A 17,997-nucleotide genomic window follows, 5' to 3' on the forward strand; every position below is an offset into this window, starting at 1 on the left:
TTTTCGGTTTTAAAAGTTTTCAAAAACCATATTTTCGGCGAGAACCGAAAAGGTGTTAGCCCTGTACATATCAAATATGTTATCGTTCCATTGCTGAGAAATTTGGGTCCAGGGGCTGGTTTCATGGACTGGCACTGCCGTGACAGTCCCACCACCATTTTGTCACACAACTGCGGTTGTAAGCACTCTAGTCGGGCAGCTACCCGTGCGAAGAGGTACAGTAGGCCGACAGAAATCTGTTTCATGAAACCAGATTTTGTTGGATTACTGCATGGACATGTCAACATTATCGGACAGTCCACTGATTAGGGGTTAGACCACTGCATCAGATCATAACACTGCATGTGTAGTGAGTGACCAAAGTCCAAGCACAACACTGTATATTGGAAGGTGTCTAATTCTCACCATAGGAGCCTTGCATTAATGCTTAGTGATGTAACACTATTACTTTGATAATAATGCCTCTATTCCCAATTCACCACTGCATTAATGGAGATCTCAGTTCACCCCAGCTGCCAAGCAGAAGTCAATATTTAAACTGCTTGTGGCCACAGGGGCTTCCTTGCTGCTGACAAAATGGCTGCATGGAATAGGTAGATTTATGTTTCAGCAAAGTTATAATCACAAAACACTGCAGTAGATTTTTCTGGCACGGAAAACATCCTGCATCGAATCTGCATTGTTATCAAATGCCATGGTAGCTCCAGATTCTTAACAGCTTCAATACTCTTGATAGAATCAAACAGACCATGCAATCCACACTTAGGCAAGCACTGTGCACACACACACACACACGCACAGATTACATTTGTATGCATGCACACTCATTACAATCAATGTTCCCCACTGCTGTGTAAATAATGAAGGTGGCAATTAGTGTAAAGCAAAGACTCAACCAGTAACTTAAAGTACACATCAAAGATCCAGTCCTACTTTTGACTGCACTTTAAAAGCCCCCCCCCCCCCCTCCCCAACACACATAGAGCATTGTGTATAATTGTGTATTCTTGCTGGTACATGTACATGCATACAAGCGTGTTTACATTCATATACCACTCAACACCTGCAACTTAAATGATATGCTAGGGTGTGTGTGTGCGTGCATACACGCGTGCATCCGTGCTTGTTTGTGTGTGTGTGTGTGTGTGTGTGTGTGTGTGTGTGTGTGTGTGTGTGTGTGTGCATGCATGTGCAGGCGTGTATGTGTGTGTATGTGTGTGTGTGTGTGTGTCAAAAGGAGAAAGTCACGTGGCCTCTCCCTCTCCCTCCCCTCCCCCTCTCTCTCTCTCTCTCTCTCTCTCTCTCTCTCTCTCTCTCTCTCTTCCTGTGTCCATGTATTTCCCCAAAACTGACAAGAGGCAGAAGTCATGTCCTATTTCCCTGTGATTTATCTCACGACCATTATCATTTTAATTATGTGTGAATAAGCACCTCAAGGAAGCAAGCCCAAACTGATAACCAATATCTGCAATTTGTTCAGCGATCAGGGTTAGCTAGACCTGTGTATAAGTGTGTGCGTGTGTGAGGAAGAATATCTGTACTCTGTGAGTGTGAGTGTGTGTGTGTGTGTGTGTGTGTGAATCTCTCTCTCTCTCTCTCTCTCTCTCTCTCTCTCTCTCTCTCTATCTCTCTCTCTCTCTCTCTCTCTCTCTCTCTCTCTCTCTCTCTCTCACACACACTCCCTCTCGCATGTTAATGGTTTGTCACTGCATATCTCAGGAACTATTGTCTCTATTGAAGCGGAAAACTGGCTCATGAAATCGAATTATTCCTTTGAACAGCGCCCTAAACAAATCCTGATAATTGGCATGGAACAAATGTAATGATTGGGAATCCAGAAAAAACAAATGGCATGGTATTTCACAGCAATGACGCTAATTTTCTTGGTTTCTTCTTCTTCTTCTGTCTTCTGCGTTCGTGAGCTGAAACTCCCACGTACACTCGTGGGTTTTTTGCACGAGTGGAATTTTACGTGTATGACCGTTTTTTACCCCACCATTTAGGCAGCCATACGCCGTTTTCGGATAAAGCATGCTGGGTATTTTCGTGTTTCTATAACCCACCGAACTCTGACATGGATTACAGGATCTTTTTCGTGCGCACTTGATCTTGTGCTTGTGTGTACACATGGGGGTGTTCGGACACTGAGGAGAGTCTGCACACAAAGTTGACTCTGAGAAATAAATCTCTCGCCGAACGTGGGGACGAACTCACGCTGACAGCGGCCAACTGGATACAAATCCAGCGCGCTACCGACTGAGCTACATCCCCGCCCGATTTTCTTGGCTGAAATTAAAGCTTTTCTTGTGTGCATCATCAGTACAAGTGCAGGAACACAGTGTATTAGGGGTAACTATTGATTGTGAACTCAAGTGGCAATCACACCCCTGCTATATTTGTAAGAAAGCATCCAAGAATATATTTTTACTTGTTGTTTGCAGACAATCAATCAATATGAGGCTTATATCCCGCGCATTCTGTGGGTACAGTTCTAAGCGCAGGGATTTATTTTATGCAATTTATATCGCGCACATATTCAAGGCGCAGGGATTTATTTATGCCGTGTGAGATGGAATTTTTTTACACAATACATCACGCATTCACATCGGCCAGCAGATCGCAGCCATTTTGGCGCAGGAACAGGAACATTTTTTAGAAATGTTTCACTACACTCTTTAATTATAATGCCTCACATTATGCTTCTATGCTATGGGATGGCAGCAGTGATGTTCACTGAAAGAAGGCAGATCGATTATCTCATTGTCAGTGAATATTTGCCTCAACAGATATTAAATTCAGAAATCAGAATTTTTTTCCCTGAAAGTAGTTTCAATAAACAAAATCATTTTAATGTGTAAATTTTACTATGCAATTATGCCTTTTCAAAGCAATTTTCTATTTAAAACTCACAGTCCCGAGCCATCCCGTGTAAACAATTTGGCTCATCATCTCAGATCTGGCCAGGCTTTTACACTGGGCTAAGCCTGCCAGGCTTTTACATTGGGTTAACACTATTGTGACTAGCACTGCCACGGCGTTAACGTCCTGCCTGCCCAAGCTTGCCACCAAGAAACTTCCCAAAAATCAGTAACTGTAAAGAAAGCTTGAATTAAGTCCAATCACCACCAAATTTTGTGTACTAATTCAAAAATGGATGCCCAGTTCAGTCGTGCTATTTATAAGTTTGTCACGCGATTTGTTTTAGCAAAGGGGGGTGAAAGGGGGGTGAAAGGGGGATAATTTGTGTTTTTTAACGTTTTTTTGTGTGTGTTTTATTTTCTACTGCTTTTTTTAAAAGTTATTTTTTAACAGAAAGTATTATAAATAATGTTATAACCAAACAAGGTGTAAAACCTATGAATTAGCTGAAATATTGTTAACATTGTACACAGAAATAAGGAGACAGTACAAAGAAAAAAACAAGCAAATCACGCATTCACTCACAGCATCCTGACTCAAATGAAACAAAACTGTAGATCTAACACTCACCAAATGATGTCTAGGTAATCCATATTGAATATAAGTCACATTTTCACAACAAAGTACCAACTGTACACCTATGAACAATTCCAAAAGGATTTGAAGGCTCCAGCCATCCATTGTTATCAGTGCTGCCACGCCCCAATAGCTCCTGCACGATTCCGAGATACATGTTCGTCTAGCAGTATCACCGCCAACCACGTATAGTTTGCCGACTCGTACTAGCAACAACGGGACTGTTTCTTCCTCACTTTCACTGCTTGTATCGCTTTCGTGAGGCGAAAACGATACGTCCGAATCATGCTCTTTGGGATCCTCTAGGTCCAACATCCGGAGAATCTCCTCCCGAGACAAGGCTCGCCTTTGATTCATTTTTTTTTCCTCAAAAACGCACACAAATCAGGCGAATTTGCAAATGGCAGAAGGGGACGCCAAGTGTATCAAGGGAAACAACTCAATTTATTTGCAAGCTTCAAAAACCGGGAAGCAATCACGAGTCGTGTACCCTCTATGGCTGGTACTGAAAAATGCGCTTCCCGTCCATGGGCGTGTCAGCGCTGGTACTGATTTATCAGTGTCCCGTCGCGAAAGTGTTAAGCCGGTCAGGCTTTTACATTGGGCTAAGCCTGCCATCCCTCCACTTGGTCACACAGCAAAATGCAACAACCTGGGTCATTGGGCTAAGCCTGCCATCCCTCCACTTGGTCACACAGCAAAATGCAACAACCTGGGTCATTGGGCTAAGCCTGCCATCCCTCCACTTGGTCACACAGCAAAATGCAACAACCTGGGTCATTGGGCTAAGCCTGCCATCCCTCCACTTGGTCACACAGCAAAATGCAACAACCTGGGTCATTGGGCTAAGCCTGCCATCCCTCCACTTGGTCACACAGCAAAATGCAACAACCTGGGTCATTGGGCTAAGCCTGCCGATTCCCTCCACTTGGTCACACAGCAAAATGCAACAACCTGGGTCATTGGGCTAAGCCTGCCATCCCTCCACTTGGTCACACAGCAAAATGCAACAACCTGGGTCATTGGGCTAAGCCTGCCGATTCCCTCCACTTGGTCACACAGCAAAATGCAACAACCTGGGTCATTGGGCTAAGCCTGCCATCCCTCCACTTGGTCACACAGCAAAATGCAACAACCTGGGTCATTGGGCTAAGCCTGCCATCCCTCCACTTGGTCACACAGCAAAATGCAACAACCTGGGTCATTGGGCTAAGCCTGCCATCCCTCCACTTGGTCACACAGCAAAATGCAACAACCTGGGTCATTGGGCTAAGCCTGCCATCCCTCCACTTGGTCACACAGCAAAATGCAACAACCTGGGTCATTGGGCTAAGCCTGCCATCCCTCCACTTGGTCACACAGCAAAATGCAACAACCTGGGTCATTGGGCTAAGCCTGCCATCCCTCCACTTGGTCACACAGCAAAATGCAACAACCTGGGTCATTGGGCTAAGCCTGCCATCCCTCCACTTGGTCACACAGCAAAATGCAACAACCTGGGTCATTGGGCTAAGCCTGCCATCCCTCAACTTGGTCACACAGCAAAATGCAACAACCTGGGTCATTGGGCTAAGCCTGCCATCCCTCCACTTGGTCACACAGCAAAATGCAACAACCTGGGTCATTGGGCTAAGCCTGCCATCCCTCCACTTGGTCACACAGCAAAATGCAACAACCTGGGTCATTGGGCTAAGCCTGCCATCCCTCAACTTGGTCACACAGCAAAATGCAACAACCTGGGTCATTGGGCTAAGCCTGCCATCCCTCCACTTGGTCACACAGCAAAATGCAACAACCTGGGTCATTTCTGCACAGAGTGGGATTTTTTAATGAATGAATTTCATCAAAGCCATGGCACACATCACACACACATACCTCCGTAGAGAGAAGAGTCAGCTCATAAAAAAATAAAAAACAGAACACAAGGACCGTTTTTTCTCTGTGCACTTTCACCGGTACGGTATAAACACACTTTTGTTGAACATTTATCTCTTTTATCAACAACAAAAATAAACTTTCAGCTTGATGTTTCTCCAGCCTGGATACATGCTCTCTTTTTTTCCCCTCAACTTCACAGAATGCAGGGTATCAGCTTGCACAACAAAGCCAACAACACTCCTTTCTTCTATCAAGCCAACAACACACCTTTCTTCTGACACGCCATCAACACACCTTTCTTCTAACACGCCAACAACACCTTTCTTCTAACAAGCCATCAACACACCTTTCTTCTAACAAGCCAACAACACACCTTTCTTCTGACACGCCAACAACACACCTTTCTTCTAACAAGCCAACAACACACCTTTCTAAGCCAACAACACACCTTTGTTCTAACAAGCCAACAACACACCTTTCTTCTGACACGCCAACAACACACCTTTCTTCTAACACGCCAACAACACACCTTTGTTCTAACAAGCCAACAACACACCTTTCTTCTGACACGCCAACAACACACCTTTCTTCTAACAAGCCAACAACACACCTTTCTTCTGACACCCCAACAACACACCTTTCTTCTGACACCCCAACAACACACCTTTCTTCTGACACCCCAACAACACACCTTTCTTCTGACACCCCAACAACACACCTTTCTTCTGACACCCCAACAACACACCTTTCTTCTGACACCCCAACAACACACCTTTCTTCTGACACCCCAACAACACACCTTTCTTCTGACAAGCCAACAACACACCTTTCTTCTGACACCCCAACAACACACCTTTCTTCTAACAAGCCATCAACACACCTTTCTTCTGACAAGCCAACAACACACCTTTCTTCTGACACCCCAACAACACACCTTTCTTCTGACAAGCCAACAACACACCTTTCTTCTGACACCCCAACAACACACCTTTCTTCTGACACCCCAACAACACACCTTTCTTCTGACACCCCAACAACACACCTTTCTTCTGACACCCCAACAACACACCTTTCTTCTGACAAGCCAACAACACACCTTTCTTCTGACACCCCAACAACACACCTTTCTTCTGACAGGCCAACAACACACCTTTCTTCTGACACCCCAACAACACACCTTTCTTCTGACACCCCAACAACACACCTTTCTTCTAACACGCCAACAACACACCTTTCTTCTGACACCCCAACAACACACCTTTCTTCTGACAAGCCAACAACACACCTTTCTTCTATCAAGCCAACAACACCTTTCTTCTGACACGCCAACAACACACCTTTCTTCTGACACCCCAACAACACACCTTTCTTCTGACACCCCAACAACACACCTTTCTTCTGACAAGCCAACAACACACCTTTCTTCTGACACCCCAACAACACACCTTTCTTATGACACCCCAACAACACACCTTTCTTCTGACAAGCCAACAACACACCTTTCTTCTGACACCCCAACAACACACCTTTCTTCTGTCACGCCAACAACACACCTTTCTTCTGACACCCCAACAACACACCTTTCTTCTGACAAGCCAACAACACACCTTTCTTCTGACAAGCCAACAACACACCTTTCTTCTGACACCCCAACAACACACCTTTCTTCTGACACCCCAACAACACACCTTTCTTCTGACACGCCAACAACACACCTTTCTTCTAACAAGCCAACAACACACCTTTCTTCTATCAAGCCAACAACACCTTTCTTCTAACAAGCCAACAACACTCCTTTCTTCTATCAAGCCAACAACACACCTTTCTTCTGACACGCCATCAACACACCTTTCTTCTAACAAGCCAACAACACACCTTTCTTCTAACAAGCCAACAACACACCTTTCTTCTAACAAGCCATCAACACACCTTTCTTCTAACAAGCCATCAACACACCTTTCTTCTGACACGCCAACAACACACCTTTCTTCTAACAAGCCAACAACACACCTTTCTTCTAACAAGCCAACAACACACCTTTCTTCTAACAAGCCAACAACACACCTTTCTTCTAACAAGCCAACAACACACCTTTCTTCTAACAAGCCAACAACACACCTTTCTTCTAACAAGCCATCAACACACCTTTCTTCTGACACGCCAACAACACACCTTTCTTCTAACAAGCCAACAACACACCTTTCTTCTAACAAGCCATCAACACACCTTTCTTCTGACACCCCAACAACACACCTTTCTTCTAACAAGCCAACAACACACCTTTCTTCTAACAAGCCAACAACACACCTTTCTTCTGACACGCCAACAACACACCTTTCTTCTATCAAGCCAACAACACACCTTTCTTCTGACACCCCAACAACACACCTTTCTTCTAACAAGCCAACAACACACCTTTCTTCTGACACGCCAACAACACACCTTTCTTCTAACAAGCCAACAACACACCTTTCTTCTGACACCCCAACAACACACCTTTCTTCTAACAAGCCAACAACACACCTTTCTTCTGACACCCCAACAACACACCTTTCTTCTAACAAGCCATCAACACACCTTTCTTCTGACAAGCCAACAACACACCTTTCTTCTAACAAGCCAACAACACACCTTTCTTCTAACAAGCCAACAACACACCTTTCTTCTAACAAGCCAACAACACACCTTTCTTCTGACACCCCAACAACACACCTTTCTTCTGACACCCCAACAACACACCTTTGTTCTGACAAGCCAACAACACACCTTTCTTCTGACAAGCCAACAACACACCTTTCTTCTGACAAGCCATCAACACACCTTTCTTCTGACACCCCAACAACACACCTTTCTTCTAACACCCCAACAACACACCTTTCTTCTGACAAGCCAACAACACACCTTTCTTCTAACAAGCCAACAACACACCTTTCTTCTGACAAGCCAACAACACACCTTTCTTCTGACACCCCAACAACACACCTTTCTTCTGACACGCCAACAACACACCTTTCTTCTGACACCCCAACAACACACCTTTCTTCTGACACCCCAACAACACACCTTTCTTCTAACAAGCCAACAACACACCTTTCTTCTAACACCCCAACAACACACCTTTCTTCTGACAAGCCAACAACACACCTTTCTTCTGACAAGCCAACAACACACCTTTCTTCTAACAAGCCAACAACACACCTTTCTTCTAACACCCCAACAACACACCTTTCTTCTAACAAGCCATCAACACACCTTTCTTCTAACAAGCCAACAACACACCTTTCTTCTAACAAGCCAACAACACACCTTTCTTCTAACACCCCAACAACACACCTTTCTTCTAACAAGCCAACAACACACCTTTCTTCTGACAAGCCAACAACACACCTTTCTTCTAACACGCCAACAACACACCTTTCTTCTGACAAGCCATAAACACACCTTTCTTCTGACAAGCCAACAACACACCTTTCTTCTGACAAGCCATAAACACACCTTTCTTCTGACAAGCCATCAACACACCTTTCTTCTAACAAGCCAACAACACACCTTTCTTCTGACACCCCAACAACACACCTTTCTTCTGACAAGCCAATAACACACCTTTCTTCTAACAAGCCAACAACACACCTTTCTTCTAACAAGCCAACAACACACCTTTCTTCTAACACCCCAACAACACACCTTTCTTCTAACAAGCCATCAACACACCTTTCTTCTAACAAGCCAACAACACACCTTTCTTCTGACACCCCAACAACACACCTTTCTTCTGACACCCCAACAACACACCTTTCTTCTGACAAGCCAACAACACACCTTTCTTCTAACAAGCCAACAACACACCTTTCTTCTAACAAGCCAACAACACACCTTTCTTCTGACACCCCAACAACACACCTTTCTTCTAACAAGCCAACAACACACCTTTCTTCTAACACCCCAACAACACACCTTTCTTCTAACAAGCCATCAACACACCTTTCTTCTGACACCCCAACAACACACCTTTCTTCTGACACGCCAACAACACACCTTTCTTCTGACACCCCAACAACACACCTTTCTTCTGACAAGCCAACAACACACCTTTCTTCTGACACGCCAACAACACACCTTTCTTCTAACAAGCCATCAACACACCTTTCTTCTGACACGCCATCAACACACCTTTCTTCTGACACCCCAACAACACACCTTTCTTCTGACAAGCCAACAACACACCTTTCTTCTAACAAGCCAACAACACACCTTTCTTCTGACACCCCAACAACACACCTTTCTTCTAACAAGCCAACAACACACCTTTCTTCTGTCAAGCCAACAACACACCTTTCTTCTAACAAGCCAACAACACACCTTTCTTCTGACAAGCCAACAACACACCTTTCTTCTAACAAGCCAACAACACACCTTTCTTCTAACAAGCCATCAACACACCTTTCTTCTGACACGCCAACAACACACCTTTCTTCTAACAAGCAAACAACACACCTTTCTTCTAACAAGCCAACAACACACCTTTCTTCTAACAAGCCAACAACACACCTTTCTTCTAACAAGCCAACAACACACCTTTCTTCTAACAAGCCAACAACACACCTTTCTTCTGACACCCCAACAACACACCTTTCTTCTGACACGCCAACAACACACCTTTCTTCTGACAAGCCAACAACACACCTTTCTTCTGACACCCCAACAACACACCTTTCTTCTAACACGCCAACAACACACCTTTCTTCTAACAAGCCAACAACACACCTTTCTTCTAACAAGCCAACAACACACCTTTCTAAGCCAACAACACACCTTTGTTCTAACAAGCCAACAACACACCTTTCTTCTGACACGCCATCAACACACCTTTCTTCTGACAAGCCATCAACACACCTTTCTTCTGACACCCCAACAACACACCTTTCTTCTAACAAGCCATCAACACACCTTTCTTCTGACACGCCATCAACACACCTTTCTTCTGACACCCCAACAACACACCTTTCTTCTGACACGCCATCAACACACCTTTCTTCTGACACGCCAACAACACACCTTTCTTCTGACACCCCAACAACACACCTTTCTTCTAACACCCCAACAACACACCTTTCTTCTAACAAGCCAACAACACACCTTTCTTCTAACAAGCCAACAACACACCTTTCTTCTAACAAGCCAACAACACACCTTTCTTCTGACACCCCAACAACACACCTTTCTTCTAACACGCCAACAACACACCTTTCTTCTAACAAGCCAACAACACACCTTTCTTCTAACAAGCCAACAACACACCTTTCTTCTGACACCCCAACAACACACCTTTCTTCTGACACGCCAACAACACACCTTTCTTCTAACAAGCCAACAACACACCTTTCTTCTGACACCCCAACAATACACCTTTCTTCTGACAAGCCAACAACACACCTTTCTTCTAACACGCCAACAACACACCTTTCTTCTAACAAGCCAACAACACACCTTTCTTCTAACACCCCAACAACACACCTTTCTTCTAACACGCCAACAACACACCTTTCTTCTAACAAGCCAACAACACACCTTTCTTCTAACACCCCAACAACACACCTTTCTTCTAACAAGCCAACAATACACCTTTCTTCTAACACGCCAACAACACACCTTTCTTCTAACACGCCAACAACACACCTTTCTTCTAACAAGCCAACAACACACCTTTCTTCTAACAAGCCAACAACACACCTTTCTTCTGACACGCCAACAACACACCTTTCTTCTGACACGCCAACAACACACCTTTCTTCTAACAAGCCAACAACACACCTTTCTTCTGTCACGCCAACAACACACCTTTCTTCTGACAAGCCAACAACACACCTTTCTTCTGACACCCCAACAACACACCTTTCTTCTGACACCCCAACAACACACCTTTCTTCTAACAAGCCAACAACACACCTTTCTTCTAACACGCCAACAACACACCTTTCTTCTAACAAGCCAACAACACACCTTTCTTCTAACAAGCCAACAACACACCTTTCTTCTAACACGCCAACAACACACCTTTCTTCTAACAAGCCAACAACACACCTTTCTTCTGACACGCCAACAACACACCTTTCTTCTGACACCCCAACAACACACCTTTCTTCTAACACCCCAACAACACACCTTTCTTCTAACAAGCCAACAACACACCTTTCTTCTGACAAGCCAACAACACACCTTTCTTCTGACACCCCAACAACACACCTTTCTTCTAACACCCCAACAACACACCTTTCTTCTAACAAGCCAACAACACACCTTTCTTCTAACACGCCAACAACACACCTTTCTTCTAACAAGCCAACAACACACCTTTCTTCTAACAAGCCATCAACACACCTTTCTTCTGACACCCCAACAACACACCTTTCTTCTAACACCCCAACAACACACCTTTCTTCTGACACCCCAACAACACACCTTTCTTCTGACAAGCCAACAACACACCTTTCTTCTGACAAGCCAACAACACACCTTTCTTCTAACAAGCCAACAACACACCTTTCTTCTAACAAGCCATCAACACACCTTTCTTCTGACACCCCAACAACACACCTTTCTTCTAACACCCCAACAACACACCTTTCTTCTGACACCCCAACAACACACCTTTCTTCTAACAAGCCAACAACACACCTTTCTTCTAACAAGCCAACAACACACCTTTCTTCTGACACGCCAACAACACACCTTTCTTCTGACACCCCAACAACACACCTTTCTTCTAACACCCCAACAACACACCTTTCTTCTGACACCCCAACAACACACCTTTCTTCTATCAAGCCAACAACACACCTTTCTTCTAACAAGCCAACAACACACCTTTCTTCTGACACGCCATCAACACACCTTTCTTCTGACACCCCAACAACACACCTTTCTTCTGACACCCCAACAACACACCTTTCTTCTAACAAGCCAACAACACACCTTTCTTCTAACAAGCCAACAACACACCTTTCTTCTGACAAGCCAACAACACACCTTTCTTCTGACAAGCCAACAACACACCTTTCTTCTGACACGCCATCAACACACCTTTCTTCTAACAAGCCAACAACACACCTTTCTTCTAACACGCCAACAACACACCTTTCTTCTGACAAGCCAACAACACACCTTTCTTCTAACAAGCCAACAACACACCTTTCTTCTAACAAGCCAACAACACACCTTTCTTCTAACAAGCCAACAACACACCTTTCTTCTAACAAGCCAACAACACACCTTTCTTCTAACAAGCCAACAACACACCTTTCTTCTAACAAGCCAACAACACACCTTTCTTCTAACAAGCCAACAACACACCTTTCTTCTAACAAGCCAACAACACACCTTTCTTCTAACACGCCAACAACACACCTTTCTTCTGACACCCCAACAACACACCTTTCTTCTGACAAGCCAACAACACACCTTTCTTCTAACAAGCCAACAACACACCTTTCTTCTAACAAGCCAACAACAAACCTTTCTTCTGACACCCCAACAACACACCTTTCTTCTGACAAGCCAACAACACACCTTTGTTCTGACACCCCAACAACACACCTTTCTTCTAACAAGCCAACAACACACCTTTCTTCTAACAAGCCAACAACACACCTTTCTTCTAACAAGCCAACAACACACCTTTCTTCTGACACCCCAACAACACACCTTTCTTCTAACAAGCCAACAACACACCTTTCTTCTAACAAGCCAACAACACACCTTTGTTCTGACACCCCAACAACACACCTTTCTTCTAACAAGCCAACAACACACCTTTCTTCTAACAAGCCAACAACACACCTTTCTTCTAACACCCCAACAACACACCTTTCTTCTGACACCCCAACAACACACCTTTCTTCTAACAAGCCAACAACACACCTTTCTTCTGACACCCCAACAACACACCTTTCTTCTGACACCCCAACAACACACCTTTCTTCTGACAAGCCAACAACACACCTTTGTTCTGACAAGCCAACAACACACCTTTCTTCTAACAAGCCAACAACACACCTTTCTTCTGACACCCCAACAACACACCTTTCTTCTGACACCCCAACAACACACCTTTCTTCTAACAAGCCAACAACACACCTTTCTTCTGACACCCCAACAACACACCTTTCTTCTAACAAGCCAACAACACACCTTTCTTCTAACACCCCAACAACACACCTTTCTTCTAACAAGCCAACAACACACCTTTCTTCTAACACGCCAACAACACACCTTTCTTCTAACACGCCAACAACACACCTTTCTTCTAACAAGCCAACAACACACCTTTCTTCTAACAAGCCAACAACACACCTTTCTTCTGTCACGCCAACAACACACCTTTCTTCTGACACACCAACAACACACCTTTGTTCTAACAAGCCAACAACACATCTTTGTTCTAACAAGCCAACAACACACCTTTCTTCTGACAAGCCAACAACACACCTTTCTTCTGACACGCCAACAACACACCTTTCTTCTAACACCCCAACAACACACCTTTCTTCTAACAAGCCAACAACACACCTTTCTTCTAACACGCCAACAACACACCTTTCTTCTAACAAGCCAACAACACACCTTTCTTCTAACAAGCCAACAACACACCTTTCTTCTAACACGCCAACAACACACCTTTCTTCTAACAAGCCAACAACACACCTTTCTTCTGACAAGCCAACAACACACCTTTCTTCTGACACCCCAACAACACACCTTTCTTCTAACACCCCAACAACACACCTTTCTTCTGACAAGCCAACAACACACCTTTCTTCTAACAAGCCATCAACACACCTTTCTTCTAACAAGCCAACAACACACCTTTCTTCTAACAAGCCAACAACACACCTTTCTAAGCCAACAACACACCTTTCTTCTAACACGCCAACAACACACCTTTCTTCTAACAAGCCAACAACACACCTTTCTTCTGACACCCCAACAACACACCTTTCTTCTGACACCCCAACAACACACCTTTCTTCTGACATGCCAACAACACACCTTTCTTCTAACAAGCCAACAACATACCTTTCTTCTAACAAGCCAACAACACACCTTTCTTCTAACAAGCCAACAACACACCTTTCTAAGCCAACAACACACCTTTCTTCTAACAAGCCAACAACACACCTTTCTTCTAACAAGCCAACAACACACCTTTCTTCTGACAAGCCAACAACACACCTTTCTTCTAACAAGCCAACAACACACCTTTCTTCTAACAAGCCATCAACACACCTTTCTTCTAACAAGCCAACAACACACCTTTCTTCTAACAAGCCAACAACACACCTTTCTTCTGACAAGCCAACAACACACCTTTCTTCTAACAAGCCAACAACACACCTTTCTTCTGACACGCCAACAACACACCTTTCTTCTAACAAGCCAACAACACACCTTTCTTCTAACAAGCCAACAACACACCTTTCTTCTGACACCCCAACAACACACCTTTCTTCTGACACGCCAACAACACACCTTTCTTCTAACAAGCCAACAACACACCTTTCTTCTGACACGCCAACAACACACCTTTCTTCTAACAAGCCAACAACACACCTTTCTTCTAACAAGCCAACAACACACCTTTCTTCTGACACCCCAACAACACACCTTTCTTCTAACAAGCCAACAACACACCTTTCTTCTAACCCATGGATAAAAATGGTGCAATAAGAAAAGAGGCAAGGTAACCGCCCATGCACCTATGATGTGAGCACCTCTACCTGACTACTGGTGTGAACTGAATGAAGTTTGTTTACGATGCGGGAAGACACACACCCCCTTCCCACACCCTTCTCTTCTGGAACCCCCCCCCCTTCCCTCCACCACATCTTCTGCACCCTACTCTCTCAGATGATCACATCATCTCATTCTTCTGTTTCTCGTAATCCACCCCTGACCACAAGTCTATAGTAATGAATGCGAACAACCACACGCACTTGTTCTGGGGGCAATAAAGTGCTGTAATACTGTATGGCCTGTGCACATGCGTGCGCACACACACACACACACATGCGCGTACATACACACACACACATACAAAGCACACACGTGCGCATACATACACACAAAGCACACACACACACACACACACACACACACACACACACACACACACACACACACACACACACAAAGCACACACACACACACACACACACACACAAAGCACACACACACACACACACACAAAGCACACTCACACACACACATACAAAGCACACACGTGCGCATACATACACACAAAGCACACACACACACACACACATGTGCGTGTACATACACACAAAGCACACACACACACACACAAACACACACTCCTGACCCACTCCATTGCTCTTATACAAACTTCCAATAACCGATACCAACAAAAATCAACCAACTTTGCAACGAAGTCAAGAAAATATCAAATTGAACACACACACACACACACACATGCGAGCACGCATGGCAATGTACGTATGCATGCTGGAAGAGAGAGAGAAAGAGAGAGAGAGGGAGAGAGGGAGAGAGAGAGAGAGAGAGAGAGAGTAAAAAAAAACCGGCAAAGAGAGACAGAGAGGAGGGGGGGGGGGGGGGGGTGGGGGGAGAGAGAAAGAGAGCTCTTCAATATTTATGCCGGAGGACAAAAGTAACCGCTTCTCTCTTGTTGGCTTCTCTCTTGTCAGTATCGAAGCCGGGTCAGCACAGTTCTTTGAGAATGCAACAATAACATCACCCATGTGAAGCCAACCAGGTCAGCAATCAGAGGTGTTCAAGCTGCTCTCATGCAAATGACAGTCCTTACACTAGTCAATGTATTACACTGATTCTCAGGATGTGCTCAGAATATGTACCATGCAACTGATATATATGTTCAACTCTGTCGTTGCTGTAACTTATCAATATTAGTAACAATGCTTTTTAATTTGTCATTGTGAATTATGTAAGTCTGTGTTTGCCTGAATAAATAAAAATGTTGAAAGAAAAAAAAAATACTACAGTCCTTCTTGTGTCCTTCATGTTGAGCGCCACGGACCTGTCAGGTTATTGCTGGAGCAAAGGGGCATCCTTCAACTTGAACACATAGCAAAGGGCATCCTTCAACTTGAACACATAGCAAAGGGCATCCTTCAACTTGAACACATAGCAAGGGGCATCCTTCAACTTGAACACATAGCAAGAATCAACAGCCTGCCTGCTTACTGTGCAGAGTGTGAATTATTTGCTGAATTAAGCAGCTTCACACAAGCCAAAGGCACCGTGCCTTTAACAATATACCGATATATTGCTATTTCATATGTTACGTGGATTTCCATTGGTCAATAGGGCAAAACTGAGCTCATTGTAAAAGTGATATCGACGACATTTCCGTCGATATCAGTTTTGATATCGACGACCTCTTTATTGCTTCCCCACTTCAAAAACAAAAACACCTAAATTTAAAAACAAACAAATTAATATATATGAAAATGTAATGATCCCAGAATTTAGTTGAGCAAGTGACTAAAGACTTTGAAAGAAAAGACATTTTGAAATACTGAAAAGTACAAGAAAAGAGTGAACAAAAAGAAATAATAATCAGAGGGAGGGATATGGAACAGCCAAAACTGAGACAACTACTTTTGTAATTTCTTTACAGTAAATACAAAATGTCCAGAGAATTAGCAATATATCTAACATTGACTGACTGTGTGATGATATCTTCTGCTATTGATCTGTTTCGACAGTGATATCAAAATCTCGACCTCCGGTCTCGATTTTGATATCACTGTCTCAACAGACCATAGCAGAAGATATCATCACACAGTCCGTCAATATTGGGTAATAATACCTTTAACAATATACCGATATTATCCCTTTAACAATAATTATGTATGGACAGTATATATCTTTGGCGGTAACCGGCACCCAGCAGCTTGAGACAAGAAGGAAGCTTGCAGTGTTGGATCTCTATGTCTTCACACGTCCTTTTTCTCATCCAGGCACATGCAACCCCCCAGAGGCATGAGGGTGTGGACGCGTTATGCGGTTTTCATACCCAGTCTTCGGTTCTCTGGCTTTCATTGCCATAGGCGACTTTTGTGTCCAATGTAGTTACACACACACACACACCTTCCTCCTCCGTTTCCCTCTTCCACTCCCAACCTCCATCCCTACTCTTTTACTTTCCGGCTCAACACCGCTGAGTCTATCTTGCGTTAGTTTCAGTGTCAAACCCCTTGCCACTCGACAGCTGAAATAATCCTCGCGCCAAATATCGACCCGTAGCGGTTGGTAGATTGGACACTGGGACCCGGGGGTTCATACATGAATGAAGAAGCTCAGCTGAGAGAGGGCCGGGAGGGGAACGAGAGAGGGGAGAAGGGAAGAGAAGGGGTGAGAGAGAGGGAGAGAGATGGAAGAGAGGGAGCGACACACATACAGACAGACAGACATGCAGACCGTGTACACACACACACGAACACACACACCACACTCACAAACGCGTGCGTGCAAGAGAGAGAGAGAGAGAGAGAGAGAGAGAGAGAGAGAGAGAGAGACTGAGGGGGGGGGGAGTGGAGACAATTACCTGTGTTTGGTGGACGAAGGGCA

General features: G+C 44.3%; 1 protein-coding gene across 2 annotated transcripts in view; it reads right to left on the minus strand.

The window, feature by feature from the left end:
* Positions 1-17,997, minus strand: part of LOC138946276 (transmembrane protein 164-like) — a 50,326-nt gene that overhangs the window by 14,183 nt on the left and 18,146 nt on the right. The gene's annotated exons all lie outside the window — the stretch shown is intronic.

The sequence above is a fragment of the Littorina saxatilis genome, linkage group LG13 (genome assembly GCF_037325665.1).
Source record: "Littorina saxatilis isolate snail1 linkage group LG13, US_GU_Lsax_2.0, whole genome shotgun sequence".
Taxonomy (NCBI): domain Eukaryota; kingdom Metazoa; phylum Mollusca; class Gastropoda; order Littorinimorpha; family Littorinidae; genus Littorina; species Littorina saxatilis.